This window comes from Podarcis cretensis (genome assembly GCF_951804945.1).
Source record: "Podarcis cretensis genome assembly, chromosome: 2".
Taxonomy (NCBI): Eukaryota; Metazoa; Chordata; class Lepidosauria; order Squamata; family Lacertidae; genus Podarcis; species Podarcis cretensis.
In genome coordinates, this window is record NC_137171.1 from 54,700,537 (window position 1) to 54,723,306 (window position 22,770).

The 22,770-nt window shown below is 42.8% G+C and overlaps 1 protein-coding gene across 1 annotated transcript in view; it reads left to right on the top strand.

Moving 5' to 3' along the window:
• The window catches only part of PRELID2 (PRELI domain containing 2), a 57,574-nt gene extending 35,054 nt beyond the window's left edge, over positions 1 to 22,520 (top strand). Inside the window, exon 7 of the mRNA XM_079968013.1 lies at positions 22,312 to 22,520. The gene's annotated coding sequence lies outside the window, so the exon portion shown is untranslated. The remainder of the gene's footprint in view (positions 1 to 22,311) is intronic.
• Positions 22,521 to 22,770: the final 250 nt, after the last annotated feature.

Consider the following 22,770-nt stretch of genomic DNA (forward strand, 5'->3'; position numbering starts at 1 on the left):
CTCAAAAATTTTGCCGTTTTTCATTCAATGTCTTAATACTGCACACAAAATTGCTTTGAAATATGCAGCAGAAAAGTCACGAGCTGACATCTGGGGCTGTCGTTCTCAAGGGTTTGGTAAAGTAATAAAATGGATTAGCTTTCTCTTTTTTTAAAAAAATATATATTTCCTGGTGAAATATCTCCCAAAATCAACCATTTTGAGGACAACTAATGCTTAGACACCCTGATAAGTTAAGATTTCAAAATCTGAGTGTCTGACTTCAACAGACTGATTCTACACATATAACCCCAAGACAGGTCTTGGTGAATTTCATAGTAAATACAGTTATGCATATATTCCTGGGAGTAAGCCCCATTCAGCTACTGGGGTTTACTTCTGTGTTAAGGTGTCTAGCACTGTAGTACTCTGGACTATTGTTCCAGGAAATGCAGCATGTTTTAACTTTTAGAGACAGGCAGACACCCCTTTCTACCTGTGGCATGTATGTAGAAATGCAAGGGACTGTAGAGGGAGGGACTATGAACAAGTTAGGCCACATGGAATCTAGCCACAATCCAGGATTTTAACTTGAGGCTTTAACTCCATCTAGCATTTATCGCTTACCATTCTTGTGGGGCTTCACTGCATTGTATATGTGGTTGTGCCCTATAAGAACTTCAGTAATTGCAGTTGAGCATGACAAACATCACTGTTGCTAATAATGAATTCAAGTGGCGAGTGCCAACAGATGTGGAGCCAAAATAGGGCCTCTGACAAACAAGAGGGATGTTTCAGCATTCTTGGCCAGGCTGGTGTATGCAGAAGTACAAAAAAAAAAAAATCTTTAAAAAGAAGCACTTCCCCAGTAATGGCCCAGTGACGACTGGGCATGCTTAGTAGCCACAGAGAAGGAGGAATGAATTGACCCACTTGATTACCATTACAGCTTATGGTATCCCTGGAGGAGGGGATGGCGGTTTGGCACCTTGAAAAGGAGCATTCCTGTTTGGGGATGAGAATACCTAGCGACATTTTGTGCTAGATTCCGTTGCTCTTTACTCAGATACATAAATCTGACTGATATCTAACACATTTCAATGCAGTATGTCAGAACTAGCGATGGTCTGCTCCACTGAAATAAAGTACCTTTCACAGTCATATATTTCCTAGAAATGGTGAATAGAAATGCAGAATGACCTGTTCTGAAACTGTCACTTGTTTCGTTTTCTAAGTGAAGTAGCAAATACAAAGCCTTCTGTTTATCACACAATTAGACTGTGTACCTTTTTGCAATAATTTAATCTGGCGGTTCTCTGCAACCCACATAAGCATTCATTCCAGCCCTCTTTTTCCTGCCCCCCATTCCTTCCATGCACATGGTAGAAATATGCTGGTAACCGCACATGTCTCTGATACACAAAATATGAGTATGCACAGCCGATGAACCCAGGCAGGGTGAAACAAGGTATTATTCCGGGAATCCTTGTCTTGAGTTCTTTTGCCTGATACCTGCATACAGCAACTATATTTTGAAAAGGCATATGTTAAGATCTTTTGTATTCTTCGTCTGATACCTGCATACAGCAGTTGCACACAACAACTATACTTTGCAAAGGCAGATGTGGAACATTACAAAGAAAAGTTCATCTTTTGAAAGTACCGCTCCTTAAAGTTGTGTTTGACACCTGTATTTGCAAAGACATACGTGGAACACAAAAAGCTTCTGTTTGGACATTACGTATATAAAAACTGATCTATTTGTATTTCCTCTTTTATATGTTGGTCTTTAATTGCTTCTACTCAATTAGATAATGTGAAAAGAGTTGTGTTTATATGGTGTATAAAGAATTCATAAACACAGCCAGTTCCATTGTGGGTATATTTGTTAGTTGGATTTACTATAGGTTTGATAGTGTTGGGTAACCACACATCGCCTGTACAACCTATGCTCCACCAAAGGGAAAAGGGAAAGCAGTCCATCAGCATTGCAGGTGCTGTAGCCATTGTCTGGTCTGTTTCATTGTCTGCAGCTCCTTAGCAGGTCATGGAGCTTTGTGGGCACTGCAGTGCTGGAAAGGGCATGAAGGAGCGATCATATCGGCACACCTCATCTTGTCATTCCACAAGAGGAGAGATTCTTGACAATATCCCCTCTATCTACTGGGAAGCCCCCTGGAGCATTAAGGGATCCTTCTGTAAGTTTCCTTGGGTTCACCATTTTAGTCATTCCGCCATCTCTGTGGAGGTGATAGCTGCCATGAATCCAAATATCACCAGCAAGTGATAACAGGGTCTCAGAGACGCTCATTTCCAGATCACCCCCCCTCCACTTCAAGCAGAAAACAAGTCAAAGGTGTACAATGCACACCTAAGCATGTATACTCAGAAGTAAGCATGTTCAGTGGGGCTTACCACCAGGAAAACATGCATTAGATTGTAGTCAATTCTTTCTCTCTTCTTTTCCAATGAACTCTTCTTTCAGGAAACAATATGTTCTTATGCAGCCGGTTTCTCAAAAGCAGTATACAGATCTTTTTGGCAGGGACCTTGATGTACGATCAGTTTTAGCTGTAGAGGTTAAGGCGGTAGCACACAGTTAAATTAGTGTGCAATGTTACAGAAGGAAATGACAGCCTGTCATGTAATGGAGCCAAATGAGAAAATGAGTGGATCCTGCCCATCATTGAAAATAGTAACTGAGCACTTTATGGACAAACAAGAAAAGAGGTGCACGTAAAAGAATTCTGAAGACAGGATTTGCCAGGTTCTTCAAAATTAAAGAAAGGTGGCGTGTGTTGTCAGAAATGTCTTGTCTCACAGAGGACAAGGAGTATATTACTGTATTTGGGAATTGAAATGGGCATCTGAAGAGGAGAGTGAAAACGTGGAAAATTTAGGGAGAACAGTATGACAAGCAAATTGAAGCACACTGGTAAAACTGGAAGACGGAATATGAACAGTAAGTTTGCAACGAGGCCTTTCCATATGTTCACCTTTAAATTACAGCCTGCAGATTAGAAAAACATTCTGTATTCTTATATTTCTATGAGAGCTGCTATAAACAGTATCCATCTTGGGGCATTGCACCATGAGCCTCTCCTAAGGGGTCCACAAGAAGGGCCTCATTTGCAGATCTCTTGGAGGAGGGAAATGGCACCAGCCAACATGAAAAAGTGTAGAAAGGAGAAATCCTGAGAAAATATAAAGGCACAACACTAGAATATAAATTGGGGGGGGGGGGGCGGGATCCAGTCTCACTAAATGTCTTTGATTCAGTGTAGTCTGTCTTATACTCTTTGCATGGCCTAACTTTTAACAAGCAAAAAATTGAGGTAAATTAGGTTTTAGGATCCATATGACTGCAAGCGCCTTTCATTTATTGGTCCAAATCAATTGCCTGCAACGGCAAACGGCATGATTGCTTTGTCCTTCAGTGAGCAACCTAAATTGCTTTCCTGTTTTAACTGTACCTTTTTGCATTTGAGCAAATGGCATGGAAATCAAAGAAATTCTAGTCAACAAGGGCAGAAGGAGTCCCTGAGGATGCTGCAAAGTGAGTTTAACAGAAAACAGGAGATCTGACAGATGAATTCCTGAGGGGAAGTAAGTTACAAAGGAGATAGGAGGTTGGTGGAAAGAGAAAGTTAAATTTGTCACAATATTGTTTAGACTCTAAACTTTAGAGTGGTTGCTTTTAAAGCCATCCGCCTGTATTCTTTTCACAGTTAAAAGTGTGGTGAGTAATGGGGAGGGTTTCTTGGGACACACTAACCTGAGAGCAAACCTCAAATGCTATAATGTACAGTGGTACCTCGAGTTACAAACACTTCAGGTTACAGACTCTGCAAACCCGGAAGTAGTACCTCTGGTTAAGAACTTTACCACAGGATGAGAACAGAAATTGTGTGGCAGTGGCGGTGTGGTGGCAGTCATGGATGAGGAAATATTCTTGAGCATGCCATCTGAATTAAAATTCTGTATAGTTTAAACAATTGACTGCATAGGGATAAACAAAAAGAACAGCTGGAGGTGAATCAAACCAGTAGTGTACCATCTGTTCACCCCTTTATTTAGACTGCAGCCCTGTACTACATAACTTGGGAATAAGCCCCACAGAACTCAACAGGACTTTTGAGTAGATATGATTGCACTGTTAGTATATTATGGCTACCTAAGTTTCTGAAGCTGTTGAAACTGGAGCAACATTCTATGGTTGGATAGTTTGATATCACTTAAATTAATTAATATAGACTCCGCATTGTTACCTTGTGTATCAGTTTTATATTAGCACTCTTGTCATGGCTTCACCATACAGCCAGTGTGGTGTAATGGCTAAAGTGTCGGACTAGGACCTAGGACCTGCGTTTGAAGATCAAATGCATCCATTCTTAAGGAAATTAGCCCTGAGTGCTCACTGGAAGGACAAATCGTGAAGCTGAGGCCCCAATACAATAGCCCTGAGTGCTCACTGGAAGGACAGATTGTGAAGCTGAGGCTCCAATACTTTGGCCACCTCATGAGAAGAGAAGACTCCCTGGAAAAGACCCTGATGTTGGGAAAGATGGAGGGCACAAGGAGAAGGGGACGACAGAGGACGAGATGGTTGGACAGTGTTCTCGAAGCTACAAACACAAGTCTGACCAAACTGCAGGAGACAGTGGAAGACAGAAGTGCCTGGCGTGCTCTGGTCCATGGGGTCATTCAGAGTCGGACACAACTGAACGACTAAACAACAACAACAACAGGACCTAGGAGACCAGGGTTCAAATCCCCCCTCAGCCATGAAACTCGCTGGTCTTGTGCCAGTCACTGCCACTCAGCCTAACCTACATCACAGAATTGTTGTGGGGATTAAGCAAGGAGAAACAGAGCCATGTAAGAGCCACCTTGAGCTCCTTGAGGAAAATGGTGGGATAAACACAGATAACTGGGACAAGGGTGAACAAAAATATGAAGGTAAAATGTGTTTGTCCGTACTAGTTTCTCCTGTAGGATCCAACTTCCTAATTACTGTAACTTCTTTCCCATCACAGAGCCCTCGCTGTCCCATTTTCTCAGCTACGTCCTATTCTCTGCCTCCACAGATGGACATGTTATGCGTGCCGTAAGATATGACTAATTCAAATGAAAGTTTAACACAGAACACTTTGAAATGATGAAAGCTTGCATCAAATTCTCTGAGAAGGAATGACAAAATTAAATATAACCAGAAAGCACAAACCTAAGATATACAAAGTTGCAGTAGCAGAGATTTAGGAATGGTAGAAAGAGAAAATAATGCATAAGGGCTGTGGCCTAAACCCCGGCTGAGGAATGGTAGGGTTAAACAGGCCAGCTGTGGTGGAAGGCAGGCAAACAGCAATAATCAAGCATGAATTGGCCTCCACACTGTCATAAAATCATAGAGTTGGAAGGGATCCCAAGGGTCGTTTAGTCCAACCCCCTGCAATGTATGTCACTTCCTGCCCTTGGAACACCAAGTTTCAGGGCTTTCCATGGTCTGCCCTGCTGGCAGACGTTCTGCCTATCTGTTCAGCAAACAATGGGGAGCTCTGTGTTGGAGGAGCAATGCTGGTGTCGCTGGAGGCCAGAAGGGCTGGGCAAAGTGATGTCAGCACCAAATCCAGGGCCGCTACCCTCCAGCCTGGTGAAAAGGGTGTTTGGATTTCAACCTTAAATACTTACTTCGTGCCCAAATGATTTCATAACATATATCCAGATTCCAAATGTCACAGGAGTTGCTTCTATTTATCCAGTGCATTTAATTTAATTGCCATTTTTCCTGTTTACATAATGGAAGACAGATTTGGCCTTCCCAAATCCAGCGATTGTTTTTACACTGGCAGTCTGAACCATACAAATGAATTAAAACTCCCAGGTGCTTTACAGGAGGCCAGGTGACAGCCAGCATTTAAAGTGTGTATGTGCTCCTCCATCTCTCCATCATGTGTGGTCTATTTAATTTTGCAAAGTGTGTGTGTGTGTGTTTTGCTATACAAACATCCCAGCAAGAAGTTAAGATGGATCATTTTAATATTAATGATCCCTTACCTAAACTAAGATCATGGCCACTGGTCCCATCACCTCCTGGCAAATAGAAGGGGAAGAAATGGAGGCAGTGAGAGATTTTGCTTTCTTGGTCTCCATGATCACTGCAGATGGTGATAGCAGTCATGAAATTAAAAGATGCCTGCTTCTTGGGAGAAAAGCGATTACAAATCTAGACACACCTTAAAAAGCAGAGACATCACCTTGCTGACAAAGGTCCATATAGTTAAAGCTATGATTTTCCCAGTATCAGGAGACTCTTGAGAGTCCCATGGACTACAAGAAGATCAAACCTATCCATTCTTAAGGAAATCAGCCCGGAGTGCTCACTGGAAGGACAGATCCTGAAGCTGAGGCTCCAATACTTTGGCCACCTCAAGAGAAGTGAAGACTCCCTGGAAAAGACCCTGATGCTGGGAAAGATTGAGGGCACTAGGAGAAGGGGATGACAGAGGACAAGATGGTTGGACAGTGTTCTCGAAGCTACCAGCATAAGTTTGACCAAACTGCGGGAGGCAGTGGAAGACAGGAGTGCCTGGAGTGCTATGGTCCATGGGGTCATGAAGAGTTGGACGTCTAAACAACGCTAAACAACAACACCTAATGAGGCATTTGAGCTGACCTGAGGTTATTGGATTTTCAGCTATCCTTATGGCCTTGAAGAATTTTCTGTCCTCAGGGAAGGAATACAGATAAGAAACAAGCCACTTGGCCTATTTTCATGCTCAGTGAACTCATCAGCCTGAGCACCAGCCCGTGTAGCCTGGTTTCACTCCCATATCATCTCACTGGGAGCTTCCAGGTGGAGAATTTTTCAGGAGTGTGGTTCACTGATTCTATGTGCCTGAGCCCTGCAGGATCTCATAGGAAGAGTGCAAATCCCCAGGCTGATTTGTCACTGTCGACCAATCGGACACCAGCAGTGTTCCTCTGCTTATTTATGTACATAATGCCAAAATAGGATCCTAAACAGTTTACAAAATATAAGAACAGTTTAGAGAACATTGTGCACAGTAGTTAAATTACACAGCAAAACAATCCCATTAAAACAAAAATGCTCAGAATGAAAATGTAATTAAGATTTAAAGCATTTATGCTCTGCTTTTTTCCGTAAAAGGCTAAAATGATAAAGCCACCATTTAACAACTTAAAATAAAACCACCAGCCTTCTATCAACCCAAAGACGTCTTTTTGTTTTGTTTTTACTGTCTTCTGAAAGTCCATTAAAGGTGTGTGGGTGGGTGTGGGTGAGAAATGTGAGGAGAGGGCCCTAATCCAATCCTGCTTTTCGAATCTGCGTGCTTCCTCTACTCCAGCCTAAAGGGGGTTAACAGAACTGCCAGCTTCTTTCTGTTCATTCCCCCACCCCATCTCCACAAAAGCCAGTTTGAAAATGTGGGTGGACAGTAGCAACTGAAGCCTCTTTCTTTCAGACAAAACAAAAAAAGTTCTACATTTCAGAAACTTGCCATGCATAATTATGGTTGATCTTGGAAGAAAACAGAATTATACTTGCTTTAAAAGAAGCCAATTATCAAGGCTTGATCAAAAGGAGACAGTGCTATCAAGATACACTTTTGAAGCACTCTGAAGTGATTTTTTAAAAATAAATAAATAAATCACATTCCTTGCTACCTTGTAAACAAAAAAAAAACGCTTTAAAAAGTTACAGCTATTGGAGGGGACACCAACGAAAGCGCAGGTCACTAATACTGTCTTTGAAGTGAAGAGGCTGTAAATTTCCACCATTTTGTTTTACCTTTTTTTTTTATTGCTACCTGCCAGGTATCTGAAATACAATCTCTTTCAAAAGCTCTTACTTTATGTCTCATGAAGCAAATTCCACCCCCTTCCCCTTGAATGTGCAAGTAGGGTGCTATTAGCTGTGGTGAAGAGCATTTTTATCCAAGGATTGTAAGACCCAAGTAGCATTGCAAAGGTGGCCTTACTTGCTACCGTCTCCTTATCCTGTTAATGCCCTCCTCTCACTTTTTCTCCCAAGCCTCCCCTCCCCACTCATTTTCAGGTTAGAAGTCAGTTCCTTTCCACTCTTTCAGTTTGTTGTGTTTAGGAAAGGGCAGTATGAAATATAAACTGAGGAAACATATAGCATTACCAGCTTTTTTCTGGGCACCTTTTACCTTGGGTTGCCAGCTTTTCTACTGGTCCTCCAAGGACTCAGCTATACAGCTGCAAATAAAACATTTTAAGTGTGTTGTAAAGTGCACTATACAAATGTGTCTAGACGGCAATTGTGAGCCATGGCAAATTCAAAATGTTTTTCAAAACGTTTTTTACAACAGCATTTTCACAACGTTTTTTTATATGTGTGTAGATTCAACCTAAGTGTCCTTATTTCCCAAGGACAGTCTTGGATTTACAGAAGCCATCCCAGTTTCTGATTTGATCCCAGAATGTCCTGCTTTTCCTTAGGACATTCCTATTTTCATCAGAGTAATGTTGGAGGTTATGGAGCTATGCGACCCCTGAGCCAAGGAGATAACTATGCAACCTTAAGAAAACATCCGAAGGCAGCCCTGTATAGGGAAGTTTTTAAATGTTTAATGATCTCCTTAGCTTTTACCACAAGCAGAATTTGAGTGGTTGCAGCTTTCCTTAACAAAGCATCTCCATGAGAGATGACTTCACCTGTTCATATGTGCACTTGCTCATCGAACTGCTGGTCAAGGGACAGGAATGCTGCCCAAGAAAAAGGTGGTCTCTCTGCTTGTTTTGGTTATAAAATCAAGTTCACTCATGATGATTTAAAATGCTGGCCTCAGTAAGCCAGCCATATAAAAGCACTGGCCTTATAGGCCACAGTTTAGCCTAAGATAATTACAACAATGAGTGCTTAATGTTCACCAGAGTTGTAGCTTCCTAAAGCCACTCCTTTAAACATTCCATAGGAGATGCTGTTTCACTGTTCCAACAATCCTGCCAAAGAGTCGCCCTTTTCAACTTGATTCTATGCTATTTTGAAAACCAGGGTAGAGTTGTTCCAGGAAACATCAAATGAAAAAAGTGCTCCTAGGTGAGCTAAGTGCACCTTTAATCCTCGCTGGCTCTAATGATCCATTTGCAGCTGGAAGCCAGAAGCAAGCCCCTTTCGCCATAACCTTCCACATGTTACCTTGATGATAGCGAAACTCTTTTCTTGTACACTTAGAAGGAACAGACTACCTCCTTAAAACCATTCTTGTGTTTGCAAACCAAGTTCAGCCCAGGCCTCTCTGATGGCTTTGACAAGGACAAGAACGCCGTCATAGGTAACCTTTTCTTCCAAATAGGGCCACCTCATGGGACACAGGTGGCCATTTTTAAGTGGATTGTTTGCCATGACTAAATTCCCTCTTTCCCCCCATCTCTGAATCTGGTTCAAGTATTATTAGTATGAAAGCATTTATCAAATGCAGACACTTATCATAAATTTTATTCTAAGAAATTCTGATGGTGAAAACATACCTGTTATCTCAGGTGTCTGGAGATACTTGATTTATTGTGGTTTCCACTTCTACCTAAGGTCTTTGGGCTGTCAGTTTTATATTGCATGTTAGTTTATTAGTACTATATGGTTTGTTTGATGATGATAATGTTTCTTACTTGCTTTTTACTGTAAAGCTCCAGTGTTATGACAGTATAAAAACACATTATAATCAGTCAACATAATTTACAATCAGCTGATAAAGAGGTGAATGTTTTACACTGGAAGCCATACAACGAGGGTGCTAAATGCACCGCTGTGGGGCAGGAATTCTACACTTTTTAAGAAATCATCCTGTGATTCCTACGTAATGAAGAGTCACCTATAAATTGGGTTGACAAACACATTGATAATCAGGTTGGAATGCCCGTCTCTTAGCCACTATACTAGCTCTTTGCTAGCTTTTGTACCTGTAGTGCTCTGTCCTCTGTATTTATTTACAGTGGTGCCTTGGTTGTCGAACAGCTTGACTCCCAAACAAATCGGCTCCCGAATGCCGCAAACCTGGAAGTGAATGTTCTGGTTTGTGAATGTTTTTTGGAAATCGAACGTCCAACGCTGCTTCTGCGGCATACTATTGAGTGCAGGAAGCTCCTGCACTTAGTTGGAAGCCATGCCTTGGTTTTCAAACCATTCCAGGAGTCGAACAGACTGTATTTACTTAAATTGTTTTTTATTAAATATTCTCTTGTGCTATAAAACAAGCAAATAAATGGGGGAAAGTACATCTCCACTTTTCACAGTTTGTTTACATTTAGGGAGAGACACTTTTGTGCACAACAAGGCAATGACATATCTTCCACAACGGCATACAAATTAATATGGCTAACCTGACCAAGGAATCCACCCCATAGCTGTCAACTTACAGATTTGAAAATAAGGGACCAGCAGCCCAAATAAGGGACCTGCAGCCTCACCTGTTCCAGGCACTCCAGTCTTCCTGCAGTCTGGTCAAACTCATGCTGGGTAGCTTTGTGAACACTGTCCAACCAACTTTGTAACCAGAGGTTCAACTGAATAGAATTTGAATCACATGCACCACAAGGCCTATGCAGCCTCAACTTAAGATGGCTCCCCGGCCTGGCTTTGCACTGCAAAGTTTGCAGCAGCACGTGCAACAAAATGGCGTCCAGCATTCAAAAAACCCCTCAGCTTGCATTAACTAGCCACACACAAGGCATGCAAGCTCCACCCCCCAGTCATTCTTAGACTTCTTATTGGGTGAGCAATACAGCCAAGCAACACAGTTGGAACCTCCCTCCTCCCTGGCTGGCAGGGAGGGAGGGAGAGGAGCTGCTTCCTTTGAAATTTAAGGGACATCATTTAAGGGACATTTAAGGGACATCCATCAGTAAGGGACAGCAGTGGGACATGGCGCTGGAATAAGGGACTGTCCCTTCAAATAAGGGACACTTGACAGCTATGATCCACCGCCTCCTACATGTAAACAAGCCACACTGCAGACAACTGAATGCAACCAAGCAAGCTCTGGACTCTCAACCTCCGCCCTCCAGATGTTTTGAGACTACAATTCCCATCATCCCTGACCACTGGTCCTGCTAGCTAGGGATCATGGTAGTTGTAGGCCAAAAATATCTGGAAAGCTGAGGTTGAGGAAGCCTGCTCTAATCTCTCACAATCTCTGTCTACACACACACACACACACACACACGTGTGTGTGTGTGTGTGAGAGAGAGAGAGAGAGCGAGAGCAAAGGACTTATCCATGTGCTGCTGACACAAACCCCTACACTAACACTATGTCTTCTGTATTTATTGGGAACATAGGAAGCTGCCTAATACTGAGTCAGACTCATTGGTCCATCTGCGGTTTACCTGACTGGCTGTGGCTCCCCAGGGTCTCGGGGAGGGATCTCTCCCAGCCAGAGCCATCTTTCCCATTGGTCTTAGTGGTTCATTGCACCAGGGCGCCGGCCTCCCAGGGGCACCCTAGCGAGTGGGGTAGCTGTGCGGCTTTGCCAGCAGCCTCCCTTTTCCCTGCATGCCCGCCAGCTGCGCCCCGCCAACTATATGGCTGGCAGGCATGCAGCTTCCTTCCCAAGCCTCCGCAGGAGGAGAGCAATCCCCGAAGAGGGAAGGTGGCGCGCAGCCTTCCTGGGCTGCCTTCTCTGGCGCCCTGACGCCGGAGAGCATGTCTGCTAGCACGTTTTCTTGCTTGGTCGCCGCCACCACGCCGGGGCTCGGGGAATTGGGGGAGGCAGAGGACATTTTCCACCGCCCCCTCCCTTTTTTTGGAGTTGCCGGGGTGGCACTGGAGGGATCTTTGCACCGCGGCGCCGGATATGCTTAAGACAGCCCTGCTCCCAGCCCTACCTGGCGAGGCTATGGATTGAACCTGGGACCTTCTACATGCAAGGCTGATGTCCTACAACTGCTCTACAGCTAGCTTATGTTCTTAACCTCCCCCACCCAATAAGATCGATATTTCCTAAAGATTCCTTTAAGAAAAAGTTTACCCTTCTTGCATGATACACAGATCATAATAGAATGGGCCTTACTTGTGTACCGGCCAGTCTTGGATACAATTAACACTTCCTCTTTTTTACTCTTCCCACTTTGTTTCCTTTTTTTCTTCCAAAGAAGTCTTCCAAAGGCAGCCTTTTGACTGAGACAATTGGACTGGAACCCCTGAACCCTTTTCCGCATTGCAGCGACGCAGGAGGAGCCATTAAGGGCCAGCCATTTGCGCTTTGTCTGCAGCCCTCTCCTGGAAGAGTCCCTCGATGCGGTCACAGTGCCACATTCCTCTATTCTCATTAGTGTCCTTGAATTATGTATGTACAGGAATAAAGGGCACGGTTTTATGTTCTGGTGCTGCTTTATCTCGACAAAATTACATTCAGCAGAAAGTTCGAAATGGAAAAGCTTTTAACCTTTGGAAGTGGCGGGTGATCTTTGTCCATCTGCATTAGTACAGAGTGACATGCTAATGGAACAAATGCCACACGTCGCAGGAGACTCCTGCTGCTCTGGGCTCTGTTCCCCTGCTTCTCTTAGTGATCAGGGGAACTAATGGGAGCCCACAGACAGTGGCAGTATCTAGGAACAAGTTGTTGCCTTAATTGTATGAGACATGGGAAGTTAGGAGAGACCACTACACTGTTTGGAGGCTTCTGAATACCCATTGCAGGAGAAAGAAGAAGAAGAAGAAGAAGAAGAAGAAGAAGAAGAAGAAGAAGAAGAAGAAGAAGAAGAGGAAGAAGAGGAGCAGGAGGAGGAGTTTGGATTTGATATCCCGCCTTTCACTCCCTTTAAGGAGTCTCAAAGCAGCTAACATTCTCCTTTCCCTTCCTCCCCCACAACAAACACTCTGTGAGGTGAGTGGGGCTGAGAGACTTCAAAGAAGTGTGACTAGCCCAAGGTCACCCAGCAGCTGCATGTGGAGGAGTGGAGACACGAACCCGGTTCCCCAGATTACGAGACTACCACTCTTAACCACTACACCACAAGGAATGCTGTTGCTCTCGGGTGCTGTTTGTGGCTTCTCACAGGAGTCTAGTTGACCCCTGTGTGAAAAGGATGCTGGACTAGATGAGCCACTGGCCTGATCCAGTAGGCTCCTATGAAGAGGAACAAGTTCAGATAAATTGCCTCCACAAGTCTTGAGATGCTACACAAGGGGACAACCTACAGGGGTAGCCATGCCCTGTTTGTGAACTTCCTAGACCAGGAACACAGAAGTTGTGGCTTCCAGGTGTTGTTAAACTGCAACCCCCATCATCCCTGACCATTGGCTATGCTTGCTGGGACTAGTGAGAGTTGGAGTGTGGCAGCCTCTGGAGGACCATAGGGTTCCTTATCTCTCTCTGAGAGGCATCTGCTTGGCCACTGTTGGAATGTTAGGGTAGAAAAATCATGGTCTGATCTTGTTGGAAACATTAGAAGAGGACGGCCAAATTAAATTTAGAAAATATGAGGAGATAAAAGACCAGCTTTCTGGTTGGTTGGAACACCATCAAATATACGAAATATTTAAACAAGATAAAAAGATTGGATTTGATAATCAGCCCTCTAAACTTGAAACAGAATTAATAAATAATAAAATCAGGGTAATTTTGAGAATATATAGACTCCTCCTGGAATGGGAAGTTAAGGAGGAGGAGGTTAAGGCAACAGTGATTCGATGGGCACAGGACATTGGACGTTCAATAATGATGGCCGAATGGGAAGAGCTTTGGAAAACAAATATGAAATTTATGGTGTGTTATAACATCAAAGAAAATATGTTAAAGCTGCAGCACAGATGGTATCTCACCCCCTCAAGACTATTGAAGATGTATAAAAACTTAGGAAATAGCGTATTTTTCGCCCCATAGGACGCACCAGCCCATAGGACGCACCTAGTTTTTTTTTTGGGGGGGGAAATAAAGAAAAAAAAATTATTTCCCCCCCAGGTGCGGGGCTGGGGCGGGGGAAGCCCGAGCTTCCCCCGACCCCAGCCCCCAGAACAGGCTGCTATCCGCAAGCCGTGGGAGAGCTGCGCGAAGTTGTGCAGCGCTTCCACGGCTAGCGGAGGACTGCGCGAAACCCGAAGCTTGGGGCGTGCTAAGCTCAGCGCGCTCCAAGCTTCTGGGTGCCGGCAAGCTCTCCGCTAGCTGTGGGAGAGCTGCGTCTCCCACGGCTAGTGGATAGCTTCCTGAAGCCTGCATTCGCCCCATAGGACGCACACACATTGCCCCTTCATTTTTGGAGGAGAAAAAGTGTGTCCTATAGGGCGAAAAATATGGTACTTGTTGCAGGTGTGGGAGTAATGGCGACATGTATCATATGTGGTGGACATGTAGGAAGATCAAAGTGTTCTGGGGCTTAATTTACGAGGAGTTGCAAAAAATGTTTGGAATAACTTTTTTTAAAAGACCAGAGGCATTTCTGTTAAGCATTGTTGGCAGGGACATCCCAAAGGCCTTTAGGGAGGTATTCTTATATGCAGTGGCCGCAGCTCGGACTTTGGTGGCAAAGGGGTGGAAGGAACAAGAAGCCTCGACAATAACGGACTGGCATTAAAAGCTAAAAGAATTTGCTGAAATGGCGCAGTTAACAAATACCCTGAGAGGCAATTCAAAGCAAAAAATTATGGAAAAGTGGGATAGATATAAAACATATGTTCAAAAATACAGTAAAGGTTCGCTATCTATGCTAGCATTTGATCGACGTTGGAGTGAGACTGAGTTGAGAAATAAGACTAAGAGCACAAATTGATATAGGAATGTATTAGATAATATGTAAAGAAATATACAATAATAAGAGTACATTCATTTGTAAAAAAGGAATATACAACGGGAAATACAGGAAGTCTAGTGTGTTGGTATGTATATCATTTTTTTTGGGGGGGGATTGTTTTTCTTTTTTCTTTTTGTTCTTTCTTTTTTGTTTCATTTTCTTTCTAGGTATATAAAATTTGTATATAATTTTTGCATACATGTTGGAAATTATAGTAAGTCCTGTAATGTAATATGACAATGTTTACCAATGTAATATAAGAATGTTAACAAATAAATGAAATACAAATTCAAAAAAAAAAGGGGGGGGCAGCAGCTACAGCACACAACTGTGAATTATCCTCTCCCTTAAAGATGAACAACTCATACATTTACACATGCAGTTGTAAATGTTTATCAGTCCTTCTAGACTTTGGGGTGCAGCGATATACATCCCCCCAGGATTGGGTGCAGGATTGGATGGGCCATTGGTCTGCTCAGCAGGACCTTTCTTATGTTCTCATGTGCTCCCTGTAGTAGGTTGTGGAGGAAGGTAGAGAAAAGGTGGAAGCACCAGAGGATAACAGAGTCTCATCATTCATTTCAGCAGACATTAGTCTCTGGCTGCACAGCCAGGAGACCCAATTTCATTTACTTTCTGATCGAAAAGAATGTGTGGATTTACAACTGACTGGTAATATAAAAGCAATGACCTTAAAAGGGGCAAAGTGGATGATTGAAATCTAATAGTGTTAGAACATACAAAAATGACAGCATTGTGGAATAAAAAATAACAATGCAGTATCTGAATCCAATGATGCATTCAATCAAATGAGTCTATAGTTATCTGGTAAATAGCCACCAATCCTGTTTAAAATGACAGTGCCTATTGTCTGTTCTTGCATTACCTAATAGTAGTAATTGACAGGGAGGAAACAAGACATAGCAATAATCCAAGTAAAGTATTTTATTATTATTATATTATTATGAGTCTGACTATTAGACATTTAACACCCCCACCCAACCATTAAACACCAACTTTCTGCATTAGTTTTGGTGCTGGGCTAAAGAAGAGTTTGGATTTGATATCCCGCTTTATCTCTACCCGAAGGAGTCTCAAAGCGGCTAACATTCTCCTTTCCCTTCCTCTCCCACAACAAACACTCTGTGAGGTGAGTGGGGCTGAGAGACTTCAGAGAAGCGTGACTGGCCCAATGTCACCCAGCAGCTGCATGTGGAGGAGCGGAGACGCGAACCCGGTTCCCCAGATTACGAGTCTATCGCTCTTAACCACTAGATGCTGTCGGTGTATCTCTCGGACGGAGGTGGTCTCACTGCCCTTTGCACAGCAGACTCTGCAAACAGATGCTGAGCAAGATATTGGACCTGCGACCCACAGCTCCAAGAGAAAGCCAAACAAGGTTCCTCCTAGTGGATAAGGACAAGGACATTACTGCCTCAGTGGCGTCCTTTTCAATCTCCATCTTACCCAAAAGGCTTCTTAATGAATCATCTCTCTAGGGAATAGACAGGGTGAAGCAGAACAATCGAGTACCTCATGATCCTCGACAGCCTCACTCCTGTCCCTTTTAAATTTATCCCAGTCTTTTGAAATGTTTTAACTCATAATGCCAATAAAGGTTATTGTATTGTATTGTATTGTATTGTATTGTATTGTATTGTATTGTATTGTATTGTATTGTATTGTATTGTATTGTGGTGGTCTCAGGAGTGGTTTTGAGTGGCTTCAACATCCATCCTGGTCTGGGTCAGGAATTCATGGCTTCCATGGATACCATGCACCTGTTTGAAATCATCACCAGTTCAAAGCACAAAGCAGTGCACCTTGAATTAGGCGGAGAGAGGTGGGGTCTGGAAACAGGAGTGTGTATGGATGTCACTCCACTGCCATGGTCAGACCACTTCCTGGTGAGGTATGCAGCAACTACCGTATTCTCCCCTGCAAGGATGGGAGACCAGTTAGGACGAGGACTGAAACATAGCCTTCCTTCAAAATGAGCTCACCAAAAGTCCAAGGAGCTGAATGGCAAACCCAACTGTCATTTGCTCTGACTGTGCACTAAAGAGCAGTTTTTAAATTAAACTTTGTACACTCTTAGGGATTTGGTTGTTTCTTGTTGTCTTTGGGGTATTGCCCTTTTGCTGTGGGTATTTTATTATATCAAGATCATACGAGGCAGCTCCCTACACTGGATAAGAAATAGAGTCTTAGGTTTGACATATAAGCACCCAAACACCAAACTTTCCCATTGCCACAATAATTCCTGCAAGTTTGTGTCTCATTGAATGCAAGCTATGATGACTGGCTTAAATTTGTCACCCAGATTTTTTGCTATTTTCTGTGTGGCCTCGGCATCTTTTTGGGGTTTTTTTTTTATTTAGCCACCCACCTAACAGCACCCTCTGCTTAAATTCAGCCACTTCAGTTAATCTTTAGCCAGTGCCAGCTCCTCCTATTGTTGCTCTCTTGCTCTTTTCATAGTAAGTCTTGTCATGGTGTGGGTGGCAGTTTCCGTAATGGGGTTCTGTGTCTCATTACTTGATCCAAACTGCTGGATCCAAAGTAAGCTGAGAGACTTCCTCCATCTTTTTTTAAAAATGCTTTTTTTCTTCTTTAGCTTCTAAGATGACAATTTATCCTAAGATAACAGAACAGACGGTGGGAGGGGGGGGACTTAGGAGAATTAGTCAATTCCATTAATACCATACAGATGCTTTTGTGTTATTGTGAAGTACTTTTTTTGTAAAAACTAGAGGACAGTGAACAAAAAGTGTCAGTTCAGTTCTTCAAAAATACTTATTTTAAAAGCAGAGAAACACTGTGTACTTTATGTTTGCTTATTCATTTTCTTGGTATTAATTTTGAAAGCTTATAGAAAGCACATATAGTGCATGGGAAAATTTTGCTTTTACATTGAGGAGAGTTTTTTTTTTAAAAAATATAAATAATCTTAAAGGAACCAGGCATTTTATTACATCTCAAGATCTCTGGATTCTTTTTTAAATTAAACTTTGGACACTCTTAGGAATTTGATTGTTTCTTGTGGACTTTGGGGTATTGGCCTTTTGCTGTGGGTATTTTATTATACTGAGATCATATGAGGCAGCTCCCTGCACTGAATAAGAAATGGGGTCACAGCAAAGGGGTTAAGGAGCTAGAGTGTAGTGACCATTATCTCTAATTTGTTCTGAATTGGACATATCCGGGACACTCTAGAAACCACTATAGATTGAGTATTCCTTCATAGGTCTATTTTTGCCTTCTTTTTAGGGATGCATTATGATTCCAGCACTGATCTGGACAGTGCATATTAATAACCCTTGTTCTATATCCTTCAATACGGCAGCAGTAGCGAACCTTTCTACTTCCTGTTGCTCAATCATTATAAAATTATGATTAGGTTTTGGCCCACTCTTCTAGAGTGGGTTTTGATCAAGGTCTCCTTGAGGGAGCCCAGCCATATGGTGGGAGGGAAGGGAGTTATTTTTATTGACCACAGCAAGAATTCCCACACAACTGGACATTCGTCTCTTAAAATGTCTGGCTCCCAGCTGTTCAATTGGTCTTCAATTATGGTATCTGTGTCACTCCTAGCAATCAGTAGGCCAAATGGAGGACACATTATCCCCGAGGCTGAGATTCTTCATCCCTGCTATACATCTTTATTTTGAAGTAAGTCCTGATGCATTCAGTGGGGCTTTCTCTCATGTGTCTAGGGCTGCAGCGTGACATAACTGCATAACTTCCTTTAAAGTTCATTGATGTTAATTGCAGCAAATAAGCAGCGCTTGGTGAATGCAGTTAGTATATGGGCGTTGTGACAGAAACATAAAAGGAGCAGGGCCTTGGCAAATCTTTCAGTACCTTCTAGAACTACCAACTGTGGCAAGTAACAAAGTTTGTTATCAAGATACTTGCAACCCTGGAAGTTTCTGCTTTTTTAAAAAATATATCCTGAAGTTATTCCTGCTAGGAATGTTATTCTTTAGGGTGGGGATTTTGATCAAGAGCTTTAGGCATTCTATTGTTGGAACAATTCTATAAATAGCCAAACTGAGCCAGGTGCACAAAATACATAAGAACATTTTTATCGATCAACTTTTGTTCTGGAGAGTGTGCAAGCATTTTATTGTTCACAGTTTAGTTCCTGTAGAACTGGGAAGCTGGTCTAGGGGTGGGGGTGGGTTGGCTCAAAACAGCAGAGCACAGTGAGGTCCCTGGTTTAGGGGAGGGAGAGACAGATGCACTACCTTCTCTTGCATGCTCCATTTAGGATTAAAAAACCCCAAACCAACCACTCACACTTTATAACCAGCTAGGTAAGTGTATGTTTAATTCAGCTAGAGCATGTGTAGGCAAACTAAGGGCCAGGGCCCGGATCCGGCCCAATTGCCTTCTAAATCTGGCCCACAGATGGTCTGGGAATCAGCATGTTTTTACATGAGTAGAATGTGTCCTTTTATTTAAAATGCATCTCTGGGTTATTTGTGGGGCCTGCCTGGTGTTTTTACATGAGTAGAATGTGTGCTTTAATTTAAAATGCATCTCTGGGTTATTTGTGGGGCATAGGAATTCATTCATCCACCCCCAATATAGTCCGGCCCCTCACAAGGTCTGAGGGACAGTGGACTGAAAAAATTTGCTGACCCCTGAGCTAGATCACCATTAACAATGGAGGATGCAGCATAAGTTCTTAAGAACATATTTCAAAGGCGCTGTGTAATTTCACCTCTCATTTTTGCTCCGAACACCAACACTTGAGAAAGAATGCATGATGTGAAAACTTGCATTATTTTACACAAACCATTGGCTAGGTCATGGAAGTCATTCCATCTTCCAGGTGAGATAGCATTTACCACCTAGCAACCAAGATATTGACACCTGTAGGCTTGGACCCTACAGTAAGTTAATTTAAGGAAGTTCACAGAAGGGAATGTGCCATACTCTCATTCCTCTTGCAGCTACTGGATCGCTGCCCACCCCCCAAGTCTCTCTGGAGGTCAGGAGGTCCTCTTAAACATTGTGGGACAGGACACAGGGTCTGCTAGGAGGTCAGGGGAGGGGAAACCTTTTCTTTTGTGAACTTTCTTAAGCTATTTTAGTTTACAAGCCTGCAAGATTGAGGAATATGGAGGAGGGCCTCAGATGACGATTGGAGCATGTGGAGAAGAATGTACAGAAGGAGGCGGTCCTTAAAGTATAGCCAGGTTCCAAGCCATTTTGAGCTTTAATGATTAGCACCTTGACTTGAGCTCAGAAGCAAACTGGCAGCCAGTGCTAAATTGTGCATGACCCAGTCAATCTGCCCAGCACCCAGGTGGAGACAAATTGGTTACTATGGGGACTGCCAGCTAGACAGTTTTCCTAGCATTCAGCACACAGGTGCAGCACACCTGGAAGCCTCATGGCTGCTTGCAGGTCATCCAAAGGCAGATGGCTCAATATACCAGCTTTCTCTTCTTTTGACAGCCAGAGTAATATGGTGGATGCAGTTTTGGAAACAGGAGTGGGAATCAGGATTGAAACCTATGCTTATCTTTGAAGGTTGCAGCATGACCTTTGGGAAGTTGATGTGAGGACATGTTGGCCAGGTGTTCTTTGGTGGAAGAGTGGTATACAGATGTGATGTGATAATTTGCTTATATTTGCATGTGACAATTTTTCTATTGAGTAAGCAGCTTCAGAGTTGCAGACCACAGGAGAGATGTGTAGAGCTGCCATATTTTTAAGAGCAAAAAAGAGGATGCTATGATGGCCATTCAAAGCAAATAAATGCAATTTGTCTCAGATTTTACCCCGGAAACAGAGGACATGTGGATGCTCATGTGCAATGATGTCTATGTGCATCTCTCCTGCTGAATGCTCAGCGCAACCCAAAAGACACACAAGCAATTACTGCTTTGTGCTTTTCATGCCTTTCCCTGCAAAGAAGTGCTTTCCATGTGGGGAAGTTGAAATGCTCAGTCTGAAGCAGCCTTAAGTGAATGCCTGTCTATAACATACCATCCTGACAAGCACAGCATGGGAGTGGAAATCTGAAATCAAGAGCAATCATCAACAGTCTGTGCCTAGGCATCATGCAGAGGTATCGTTTGTTACCAAACATGGAATATTTATTCTGCGCATGGTGGTGCACAGAGTGCTCAAAATGAGCCATTTCCAGGCGCACGTTAGTTTTCATTGAAGAGACATGCTGTGCTAATAAACCATTTCACTCTCCCTTCCCAGTTTATTTTATTTTGGCCTGGGGCATTTCTCCCACATTTAGTACAAATAATGAACTTCAGAAGCGAGGGGTAGCATTTAGAATGAGAAAATATGAACGTCACAAATCTATGGCTGCAAGAAATTCCTCTGCTATGATGCTCATTGACACATTTTCCTACATATCTCCTCTTGACATGCACAGTACTGCTCTGGACACCCAAAGGAACAAAGGAATATACTTTACATCCCTCCTTGAGAGGTTCAGAGGGTCGCAACACGATAACGGGCCTTCTATGCAGTTGCTCCCCATCTGTGGAATGCTTTCCCCGGGGAAGTTCGCCTGGCGCCTTCATCATACACCTTTAGGCACCAGGCAAAAACGTTCCTTTTTAACCAGGCCTTGGTTGATCCAATCTACATCCTATGCCCTTTTAAAATGTGTTTTTTTGTAGGGTAGGGGCTATTGGGTTGTTGTTTTTATTTTTATTAGGTATTTTGTGGCTTTTATATCTTGATTTTATTCTGTGAACTGCCCCGAGACCCCCAGGTATAAAGTGGTGTATAAATTCAATTAATGATAATAATAATAATAATAATAATAATAATAATAATAATAATAATAATACTGGGTCAGACTATTGATCTCTCTTGCTCAGTACTGCCTACACTGACTGGAAGCAGTTCTCCAGGGATTGAACCTGAGACCAGCTGTATGCAAAGCAGATGCTCTCCTACTGAGCCATGGCCCTTTCCCATAGCCACAAATTGTTTTGTCGCAGGGCAATTTCCATCAGACTTATCTTGTGTCCTCCATGCCTTGACACATAACTTCAAGCTGCATCTGTTGTGAGCCTTTGAGTTAGATTTCCAAGCAAGCAATTATTTTGTTGACCTTTGTGTTGATTGAAATGCATCTATTCATGGACCACATGCCAGTTCACAAGCATCCTATACCAAGTAATCAATTTGCATTGGATGCAAATCATTAGGCTTAAAAGTAAGTCATGCTGAGAGCTGGTCTACGCAAAAGAATTTCTCGACCTTCCCTGGCCTTCCCTGGGGAAGAGTAACTTCATACCAATATGGAAAATAAATATCCATGAAAGAATCAACCAATACACATTTTGTCATTATTTTGCTCAGAGTCTAGACACTATTGCGATCAGCTGGTCATTAAGTGGTTTGAAGGACAGCAACACCCAGGTAAAAAAAGGATGTGAATGCATTTGCAACTGATGTGGTCTCAAGCAATAAAGTAATGAACAAATTCAAGCCAACCAGCGAAAGTGACAACTTAGAAATTGCTGTTGTTGCCCCGGCGACTGACAACCCCTTTCTTTATATCTGCAGAACTGAAAGTGCCAGTCTCCAATCAATTCAATCATACAAATCGGCATTAAAAAAACAAAAACAAAGAATATGCTATTCAGAACACAGTGAAAAACAACGAAGACTGTAATGTGTAATATCTTGAGGGCTGCTTTTTCCAATCCCCATCCATTAGGCATGAGGGAATTTGTGGCATGCTGTTAATTAACATAAAAATTAGTCATTTGAAATGCTGAGTATAATTTGATGTTACACCACAAGAAACAGCCAAGGGCCAAACTGCATGTTACATTATTTGTGCTCCCCCCCTTCTTTTTTCTTTAGTGCTTAAAACGGGCACTTTTATTCTCAAGAAAAGGCAGCTGCAGGGCCCTAATCTGAAACACCCTGAAATCACCTTTCCCTGGCTGCTTTTTATCCCCAAAGGTGCTGCTTGAAAACCTTATGGACTACTATTTATCATTGGATACCATCAGCTAA